The sequence below is a fragment of the Penaeus vannamei genome, chromosome 2 (assembly GCF_042767895.1).
Source record: "Penaeus vannamei isolate JL-2024 chromosome 2, ASM4276789v1, whole genome shotgun sequence".
In the NCBI taxonomy this organism is placed as follows: Eukaryota; Metazoa; Arthropoda; class Malacostraca; order Decapoda; family Penaeidae; genus Penaeus; species Penaeus vannamei.
Window position 1 is genome coordinate 41,798,752 of NC_091550.1, and position 10,000 is coordinate 41,808,751.

General features: G+C 46.8%; 1 protein-coding gene across 1 annotated transcript in view; it reads right to left on the bottom strand.

Moving 5' to 3' along the window:
- The window catches only part of LOC113820412 (nicotinic acetylcholine receptor beta2), a 433,088-nt gene that overhangs the window by 372,008 nt on the left and 51,080 nt on the right, over positions 1-10,000 (bottom strand). The window lies entirely within an intron of this gene.

Consider the following 10,000-nt stretch of genomic DNA (forward strand, 5'->3'; position numbering starts at 1 on the left):
ATATATTACTGTTTTTTTAATATAGACAGATAAGTTATAAAATATATATTACTGTTGCTTTGTTAATATAGACAGATAACTTTTAAAATATATTTCACTGTTGTTTCGTCCATACAGGCAGACAGAAATTTTAGAATACATATTACTGTTGTTTTGTTAATATAGACAGATAAGTTTGAGAATATACATTATTGTGCATTTGATATGATACAATAGAATCATATAGTGAATTTGAGAAAAACAAAGACACTCACGCTTATACATGCATTCGTATACATCTTCCAAAAACTTGACAAGAATTATTCATTGCATCAAACTTGTCGCTTATCTCCAGACATCTTCCAGACATCTTCCAGACATATTTCTTGGCAGTGCCGTTCCATCACCGCCTGCCAACCGCCTCCAATTCGAACATAAACCCAAACTTTTGGAAGACAAACTACATTCTAAAAATTGACCCAATAACCCATCACAAAACATTAATAGTAAAACTTTCGTTGTTGAGCCATTAAACACACACCGAAGTTGGAACTTTTGAATTTTATAATAATGCATCAGTGAAATTACGTAAACCTAAAAGGCTGTGATAAAATGTGTAATAGTGGAAGCATCTGGTGATGTATTCAAGTGTATACGCATGTGTGTCTGTGCGCGTATGTGTGTGATTATACCTGTATACACACACACACACACGTATATATATATGTGTGTGTGTGTGTGCGTGTGTATGTGTGTGTGTGTGTGTGTGTGTGTGTGTGTGTGTGTGTGTGTGTGTGTGTGTGTGTGTGTGTGTGTGTGTGTGTGTGTGTGTGTGTGTGTGTGTGTGTGGGTGTGCGTGTGCGTGTGCGTGTGCGTGTGCGTGCGTCCGTGCGTGCGTGCGTATATGTGTGTGTGACAAAGAAATTATTATCCAAAAAAGAAAAAACTGGGCATCACTGTGGCAAGCTCTACGGCGCACTTGCAGGATACGACACCAAAGAGCCGCGCGCGAGAGCGGAAAGAGATTAGCCAAATCCCTGTCACTCTCATGGCGCCGCAGCCAGAAGAGGGCTGGGGGTATACATAATATATGGAACGCACACATACATACATGCACACACGCACTCACACACCCACTCACACACACACACACACACACACACACACACACACACACACACACACACACACACACACACACACACACACATCCACACACAGACACCCATCCACCCAACCACACACACACAAACACCCATCCACACACACCCATCGATCCATCCACACACACACCCACACACACACACATCTATCCACCTATCAACACACACACAAGCACCCATACACACACTCATCCACACACACACACAAACACCTACCCCTCTACACACACACAAACACCCATCCACACACACCCATCTACCCCTCAACACACATCCACACACCCACACCCATCCACATCCACACACACCCATCCACATCCACACACACCCATCCACACACACACACACACACACACACACACACACACACACACACACACACACACACACACACACACACACACACACACCTCTACACACACACAAACACCCATCCACACACACCCATCCACCCTTCAACACACAACCACACACCCACACCCACCTACACACAAACCACATCTTCCCCAAAATGAGTTTCTTCCCCATGCTGTTATGAAACGCCTTCATCTCTCTCTCTCTCTCTCTCTCTCGTGCTTCATTCGCCCTAATCCTAAACACGCGAAGCTAATCTCTCTTGGAATTAGGAAGGACTCTTGCCACGTTGCACAGTCGAGGTTGCACGTTCGTGGTGCGGGCGTGACGTGGTTTGCAACGGGGTTATTGCACGCGAACTTTGGCCTCCGACTCTATGGTGGGCTGTTGTTCTTTTAGCCCTTTTTTATTGTGCAGTGTAGAGTGTGTCTTTTTTTTTCTTTCGTGTTTCATTTCCTTTTTTTTTATTTCGTGTTTCATTTCCTCTCCTTTTTTTCTTCTATTTTTTCTCTTTCCTCTTTATTTCTTCTTCTGATTTTGGTTCTTCCCTTCTTCTTCTTCTTCTTCTTGTTTTAATTCGTCTTCTACTTTCTTTCTTTTTCTTCTTCTTCTTCTCTTTTTCTTCTTCTTCTTCTTCTTCTTCTTCTTTTAATACTACTTCTGTTGCTGTACTTGCCAAATCTTTTCCTTTTTGCCTTTTTCTCCTTCTCCTTCCGCTTCTTCTGCTCCCAATTCTAGCTCTCCATAATTTTCTTTTCCTTTTATGTCCCTTTTTTCTTTAGCCTTTCCATAACTTACTTCTTAATCCTTCTTTACTATTCCCTTCCCTACCCCTCTCTCCCTCCTCCTCTGCTCCCCGTCTTGACTCTCTTTCTCCTTCTCCACTTCCCTGCACTTCCTCCTTTCTCTGGCTCTCTTCCCCTTCTTCTTCTTCTTCTTCCCCTGTCCGCTTTCCTTATTCTCCTTTGCCTCTTCCTCTATCCCTTCTCTTCCGTTCGTTTTGCCTTTTCACATCCTCTCTCTCTCTTTCCCCCTTTCCCCCTTTCCCTCCTTCCCTTGTTTCTCACCTCCCCTCCACCAACCCTCCACCTCCCTCCCTTTCCCCTAGCCCCTAGCCCCTTTCTCCCTGTCTTTACTAATTCCCCTTAACCCCTTTCCCCAAATCTTCCTCTTTTCCCCTCCCCAACCCTCCCCCTCCCATACCCTGTACCCTATCCAATCCCCAACCCTCACCCCTCCTTCTCCCCAACTCTCCACCTCATCCCCTCCCCAACCCTCCAACTCCCATACCCTACACCCTATCAAATCCCCCAACTCTCCCTAACTCTCCCCCAACCCCTCACCCCTTCCATCCCTATCTAACCCTCCACCACTCCCCTCCCCAACCTTCCACCCCATCCCTTCCCCAACCCCCTATCTATTCCACCCCTTCCCCAACCCTACACCCCATCCCTTCCCCAACCCCATACCCTTCCTCCCCTTCCCCAACCCTCACCCACTCCCCAACCCTCACCCACCCCCTCCATCTGCCATTACTCATTCCCTCCACACTTGGCTCCTTTTCATCCAGAACTTTCTAGAAGGTTTCAGTAACTTTATCCCGGGTCGATCCTTCTCTCTTTTTTCATCCATTTATTAACCGTGTTGGCCGAGAATTGAATCCTTTATCGCAGGGTTGATGAATCACATGATCTCGTAAGAGTGATTCTCTATTGGGACGAATTCTGGGAGGTTATTTCCCTTATTGTTTTGGCGCTTAATTCGGTTGTTATGCGTATGTTGTCGGTACTGTTATTGTCGTTGTTATTATTAGTGTTTAAATCGGTTGTTATGCGTATGTTGTCGATATTGCTATTGTCGTTGTTATTATTAGTGCTTAATTCGGTTGTTATGCGTATATTGGAGATATTGTTATTGTCGTTGTTATTATTAGTGTTTAATTCGGTTGTTATGCGTATATTGTCGATATTGTTATTGTTGTTATTATTAGTTTAAAACGGTTGTTATGCGTCTATTGTCGATATTGTTATTGTCGTTGTTATTATTAGTGTTTAATTCGGTTTTTATGCGTATATTGTCGATATTGTTATTATCGTTGTTATTATTAGTGTTTAATTCGGTTGTTATGCGTATGTTGTCGATATTGTTATTATCGTTGTTATTATTAGTGTTTAATTCGGTTGTTATGCGTATGTTGTCGATATTGTTATTGTCGTTGTTATTATTAGTGTTTAATTCGGTTGTTATGCGTATATTGTCGATATTGTTATTGTCGTTGTTATTATTAGTGTTTAATTCGGTTGTTATGCGTATATTGTCGATATTGTTATTTTTGTTATTATTAGTTTAATTCGGTTGCTATGCGTTTGTTGTCGATATTGTTATTATCGTTGTTATTATTAGTGTTTAATTCGGTTGTTATGCGTATATTGTCGATATTGTTATTGTCGTTGTTATTATTAGTGTTTAATTCGGTTGTTATGCGTATATTGTCGATATTGTTATTTTTGTTATTATTAGTTTAATTCGGTTGCTATGCGTTTGTTGTCGATATTGTTATTATCGTTGTTATTATTAGTGTTTAATTCGGTTGTTATGCGTCTATTGTCGATATTGTTGTTGTCGTTATTATTAACGTTTAATTCGGTTGTTATGCGTATATTGGAGATATTGTTGTTGTCGTTGTTATTATTAGTGTTTAATTCGGTTGTTATGCGTATATTGGAGATATTGTTGTTGTCGTTGTTATTATTAGTGTTTAAATCGGTTGTTATGCGTATATTGTCGATATTGTTGTTGTCGTTATTATTAACGTTTAAATCGGTTGTTATGCGTATATTGTCGATATTGTTATTGTCTTTGTTATTATTAGTGTTTAAATCGGTTGTTATGCGTATATTGTCGATATTGTTATTGTCGTTATTATTATTAACGTTTAATTCGGTTGTTATGCGTATATTGTCGATATTGTTATTGTTGTTATTATTAGTTTAATTCGGTTGTTATGCGTATGTTGTCGATATTGTTATTGTTGTTGTTATTCTGGGCTGTTGTTATCAATTAGTATTAGTATTAACGATATTAGTGTTATTATTATTCGTCTCACTGTTAGTATTGGTGTTAATATCTTCTTTATTATTGTTATCATCATCCTTATGGAGATAATTATCGTTAATATCACTATCCTTATCAAGGTCATTATTATCATCATTACCTTAATAATGCTATCTCTTTATACGCTTCTCTTTCTTCTTTTCAATTCTGAAGCATCCCCCTCTCCCCTTCTCGCCTCCTTTCTCTCCTCGCTTGTTCTCTATTCCTTTATTCTCTTCTCTTCCCATTTTCTTCTCCCTCTTACCTGCTTCTCTCTTCCCCTTCGCCGTGTCCTGTTCCCCTTCTTCCCCTCTTCGTTCGTTCCTTCTCCCTTTAAACCCTTTTCCATTTTTCCTCTTTCTCTCTCCTCTTCCCCCTTCTTCCCTCCTTCGCCCTGTCCCTTCTCCATCTCCACATACCTTTCCTCCTCCTCCTTCTATCCCCTTCCTTTCCCCCTTTCCCTCACCCTGTCCCCTTCCCCTATACACCCCCCCACTGCCCGTCCCCCGTATTTCTCGTTTTTTAAAAGAAAACCAAAAAAAAAAAAAAAAAAAAAGAATTTGAAAAAAAAGAATCTTAGTCACAGCGGAGTAATGAGCCATTTGCAAGACATTACTTGATGAGGTGGGGGTCTTTTCCTCTTTAACCCCCCATCCCTCACCTCCCCCGCCCTCCCCCTCCCCCCTCCACTCCCTATACCCTCCCCCTCTCCTCATCCACCCGTCGACATCCGCGTCTCCCTTGGGTACTTCTCTCTTTCTGTGTCTCCCTTTTCACTTGCCACTTCTCTGTCTCTGTCTCTTCATCTGTTTCTGTTTTATCTCTCTCTCTATTTTACTTTCTTTTTCTTTTCTCGCTCTCTCTCTTTCTTTCTTTCTTTCTTTCTTTCTTTCTCTCTCTCTCTCTCTCACTCTCTCTCTCACTCTCTCTCTCTCTCTCTCTCTCTCTCTCTCTCTCTCTCTCTCTCTCTCTCTCCCTTTCTCTCTCTCCCCATCTCTCTTTCTCTTTCTCCTTCTTTTTCTTTTTTCTCTTTCTTTTTCTTTTTCTCTTTCTTTTTCTCTTTCTCTTTCTCTTTCTCTCCATCTCTCTCTCTATCTCACTCCCCATCTTTTAACCCCATTTGTCTCTCCCTCTCTATCCTCCCTCTCCCTCTCCTTCTCTATTTGTCCACCTTATAATTCTTTATCTCTTTTTTTCTCTTTCACATTCCCTTCTCTATCGCTTTTCCTCTTTCTTTTTCCTCTGCATATCACCCTCGCCCACTCATCACCCCCCCCTCCCCCCTCTCCCCCTCCTTCCCTGAGACAGACATTTGGACTTAAAGCCATTATCTTTCTTGCACAGTTTCCCCCTCATTCCATTTCTCGTTCTGTAGAGTATATCTTTATCTGCTTCTCTTTTTTCCTCCTCTCTCTCTTTCCCTCTTTCGTATGCATGACTTTATTTTGTTTGTCTTTTTTCTTTCTTTCTTTCTTTCTAGATTTTTTTTTTTCGAATAGTTATTTCTCTTTTTTTTTTTTCCTTTTTTGCATTTTCCTTTTTATTTTTTTCTCTCTATCACTTATATTTCTTTTTATTCTCCACCACTTTCTCATTCTCTCTATTCTTCTCCTTCTCTCTCTACTTTCTTCTACGTTTTTTCTGTATGCATTCCCACCTCTCTCCCTCCATTCTTTCCCCACCTCTCCCATCTTCTCTTCAATTTCCATTCTTCTTGCTTCTCCCTCCCCCCTCTTTCTCTTTCTCTTTCTCTTTCTTTCTCTCTCTCTCTCTCTCTCTCTCTCTCTCTCTCTCTCTCTCTCTCTCTCTCTCTCTCCCTCTCCTCTCCCTCTCCCTCTCCCTCTCCCTCTCTCTCTCCCCTTCTCCTTCTCCTTCTCCTTCTCCTTCTCCTTCTCCTTCTCCCTCTCCCTCTCCCTCTCCCTCCCTCGCCCCCCCCCTCTCTCTCTCTCTCTCTCTCGCTTTCTCTCTCTCTCCCTCTCCCTCTCCCTCTCCCTCTCCCTCTCCCTCTCCCTCTCCCTCTCCCTCTCCCTCTCCTTCTACTTCTCCCTCTCTCTCTCCTTCTACTTCTCCTCTCTCTCTCCTTCTACTTCTCCTCTCTCTCTCCTTCTACTCCCTCTCCCTCTCTCCCTCTCCTTCTACTTCTCCCTCTCTCTCTCCTCTCCCTACTTCTCCCTCTCTCTCTCCTTCTACTTCTCCCTCTCTCTCTCCTTCTACTTCTCCCTCTCTCTCTCCTTCTACTTCTCCCTCTCTCTCTCCTTCTACTTCTCCCTCTCTCTCTCCTTCTACTCTCTCCCTCTCTCTCTCCTTCTACTTCTCCCTCTCTCTCTCCCTCTCTACTTCTCCCTCTCTCTCTCTCCTTCTCTACTTCTCCCTCTCTCTCTCCTTCTACTTCTCCCTCTCTCTCTCCTTCTACTCTCTCCCTCTCTCTCTCCTTCTACTCTCTCTCTCTCTCTCTCTTCTACTTCTCCTCTCTCTCTCCTTCTACTTCTCCCTCTCTCTCTCCTTCTACTTCTCCCTCTCTCTCTCCTTCTACTTCTCCCTCTCTCTCTCCTTCTCCTTCTCCCTCTCTCTCTCCTTCTCCTTCTCCCTCTCTCTCTCCTTCTCCTTCTCCCTCTCTCTCTCCTTCTCCTTCTCCCTCTCTCTCTCCTTCTCCTTCTCCCTCTCTCTCTCCTTCTCCTTCTCCCTCTCTCTCTCCTTCTTCCTCCTCTCTCCTTCTTCCTCCTCTCTCCTTCTTCCTCCTCTCTCCTTCTTCCTCCTCTCTCCTTCTTCCTCCTCTCTCTCTCTCCTTCCTTCCCTCCCTCTCTCTCTCTCTCTCTCCTTCTCTCCCTCTCTCTCTCTTCTCTCCCTCTCTCTCTTCTCTCTCCCTCTCCCTCTCCTCTCTCTCTCTCTCTCTCTCTCTCTGTCTCTCTCTCTCTCTCTCTGTCTCTCTCTCTCTCTCTCTCTCTCTCTCTCTCTCTCTCTCTCTCTCTCTCTCTCTCTCTCTCTCTCTCTCTCTCTCTTCTCTTTCTCTCTGTCTCTCTCTCTCTCTCTCTCTGTCTCTCTCTGTCTCTCTCTCTCTCTCTCTCTCTCTCTCTCTCTCTCTCTCTCTCTCTCTCTCTCTCTCTCTCTCTCTCTCTCTCTCTCTCTTCTTCCCTCACCCTCCACTTTCTCCTTCCTCCTCCTCCCGCCTTCCTTCTTCCTTCCCCATCTAACTTTTTCCTCCTTTATTTCCTCCTTCTCTCTTCCCCCTCTACTCATATTACTCTTCCCTCCTTTTTCTCCTTTCCCCTCTAACTCATTTTCACCTTTTTCCTTTTCCTCCTCCCTCCCTTCTCTTCTCCCTTCCTTCCTCCTCCTGTTTCCTTTCCCTCTTTCTCTCTCCTTCCTCCTTTCCTTCTTCTCCGTTCCTCTTCCTCCTCCCCTCTCCTTTTCCCTTCCTCTCCTTCTTTTTTATCCTTCCTTCCTACTTTCCCTCCCTTCTCTTCTCTCCTTGTTCTCCTTCCTTTTCCTCCTATTCTCTTCCCTTCCTTTCCTCCTTCTCCCTCCCTTCCCTCCTCTCCTCCTTCTCTCCTCCCTTCCCTCCTCCTCCTCCCTTCAATCCTTCCCTCCTCCCCTCCTTCTCCCTCCCTTTCCTCCTTCTCCCTCCCTTTCCTTCCTTCTCCCTCCCTTCCCTTCTTCTCCTCCCCTACCCTCTCCCTCCCTTCTCTCCTTCTCCCTCTTCCCCTCCTTCTCTCCTTCTCCCTCCTCCCCTCCTTCTCTCCTTCTCCCTCCTCCCCTCCCTTCCTCTCCTCCTCCTTTCCTCCCTTCCCTCCTTATCCCTCCTCCCCTCCCTCCTTATCCCTCCCTTCTCTCCTTATCCCTCCTCCCTTCCCTCCCTCCCCTCCCTTCTACCCCCTCCTCCCTTCTCTCCTCCCTCCTCCCTCCCTTCCCTCCTTATCCCACCTCCCATCCCTTCTCCCCTCCTCCTCCTTCCCTTCCCTCCTTCTCTCCTCCTCCCCTCTTTCTCCCTCCCTTCCCTCCTTCTCCCTTTCCTCCTGATCACGGCAGCCGCTTAGTCACCGGTCTGGCGGGACACATTTTTCGTGCTCCGAAATGTCGGCGTTCCAGGCAAGAGGCCTTTATTGCTTTCGCCGTGTGTGTCCGTATGTGTGTGCGGGGGTGGTGGAGGTGGGAGAGGGAAAGGAGAGAGAGGGGGAGTTCGCCGTGTGTTTTCGTATGTGTGTGCGGGGGTGGTGGAGGGGGGAGGGGGAGAGGGGGAAAGGACAGAGGGAGAAGGGGAAGGGGAGTTCGCCGTGTGTGTATGTATGTGTGCGGGGGAGGTGGAGGGGGAAGGGGGTAGTGGAGGGGGAGAAGGGGAAGAAGGGAGAAGGGGGAGAGGGGGAGGTCGTTGGGTGTGTACGTATGTGTGTGCGGGGGAGGGGAGGGGGAAAGGAGGGTGATAGGATGGAGGGGGGAAGGGAGAGTGGGAGTTCGCCGTGTGTTTTCGTATGTGCGCGCGGGGGTGGTGGAGGGAGGGGGGAAGGGAGGGAGGGAACGAGAGGGGGAGTTCGCCGTGTGTGTACGTATGTGTGTGCGGGGGTGGTGGTGGGGGGAGGGAAGGGAGGGAGAAGGGGGAAGGGAAGGGGGAAGAGAGGGGGAGAAGAGGAGTGGGTATGCGTAGGAGGTTGGGGGGATAGATAAGAGGGAGAGAGAGGTTGAATGGGGGAGATGGGGGAGGACATGTGGATGGGGGGAAAGCTAGAGAGGTCAAGGAGGAAGAATAAGAGAGGATTGAAGGGAGGGGGGTATTGGGCTGTGTTGGGGGGGAGGGGGGAGAAAAGAATGTGTTTGGGCATGTTAAGAGGTTAGGCTGTGTTGTGTGCGTGCCTACACGTGCGTATGCGCGTGTCTGTACTTGCCCTACAGCCGTGCATGTACAAAGTGAACAAACCCACATCCAGTAATACACGCACACACACACACACGCTCGTACAAACCCAACTACACATACACATCCCAGATTCCCCCCCCCCCCCGCGCATCCCGTGTCCGCGCAGCCAACAGACAGACACCCCCAGACACCCCAGACACCCCCAGACACCCCAGACAGGAGCGACAGGCGAGCGACAGCGGAGGCAGAGCAAGCAGTTTCAATAACGACCGACAGCCTCCCTGCCTGCCTCCGCGCCCCGGGTTAAGGAACGGCCCAAGTTCTAGTTTAAATAGCGAGATTAAAGGTGTGCGGGTGGAAGCCTCTGCTGGGCCGGGGAGGGGAGGGGAGGGGAGGGGAGGGGAAGAGGGAGGGGTTGGGGAGGGGAGAGGAGAAGAGGGGAAGCCTCTGCTGGGCCGGGGAGGGAGGGGGAAGAGGGAGGGGTTGGGGAGGGAGATGAGAAGAGGGGGTGGAAGCCTCTGCTGGGCCGGGGATGGAGGGGAGGGGTTGGGGAGGGGAGAGG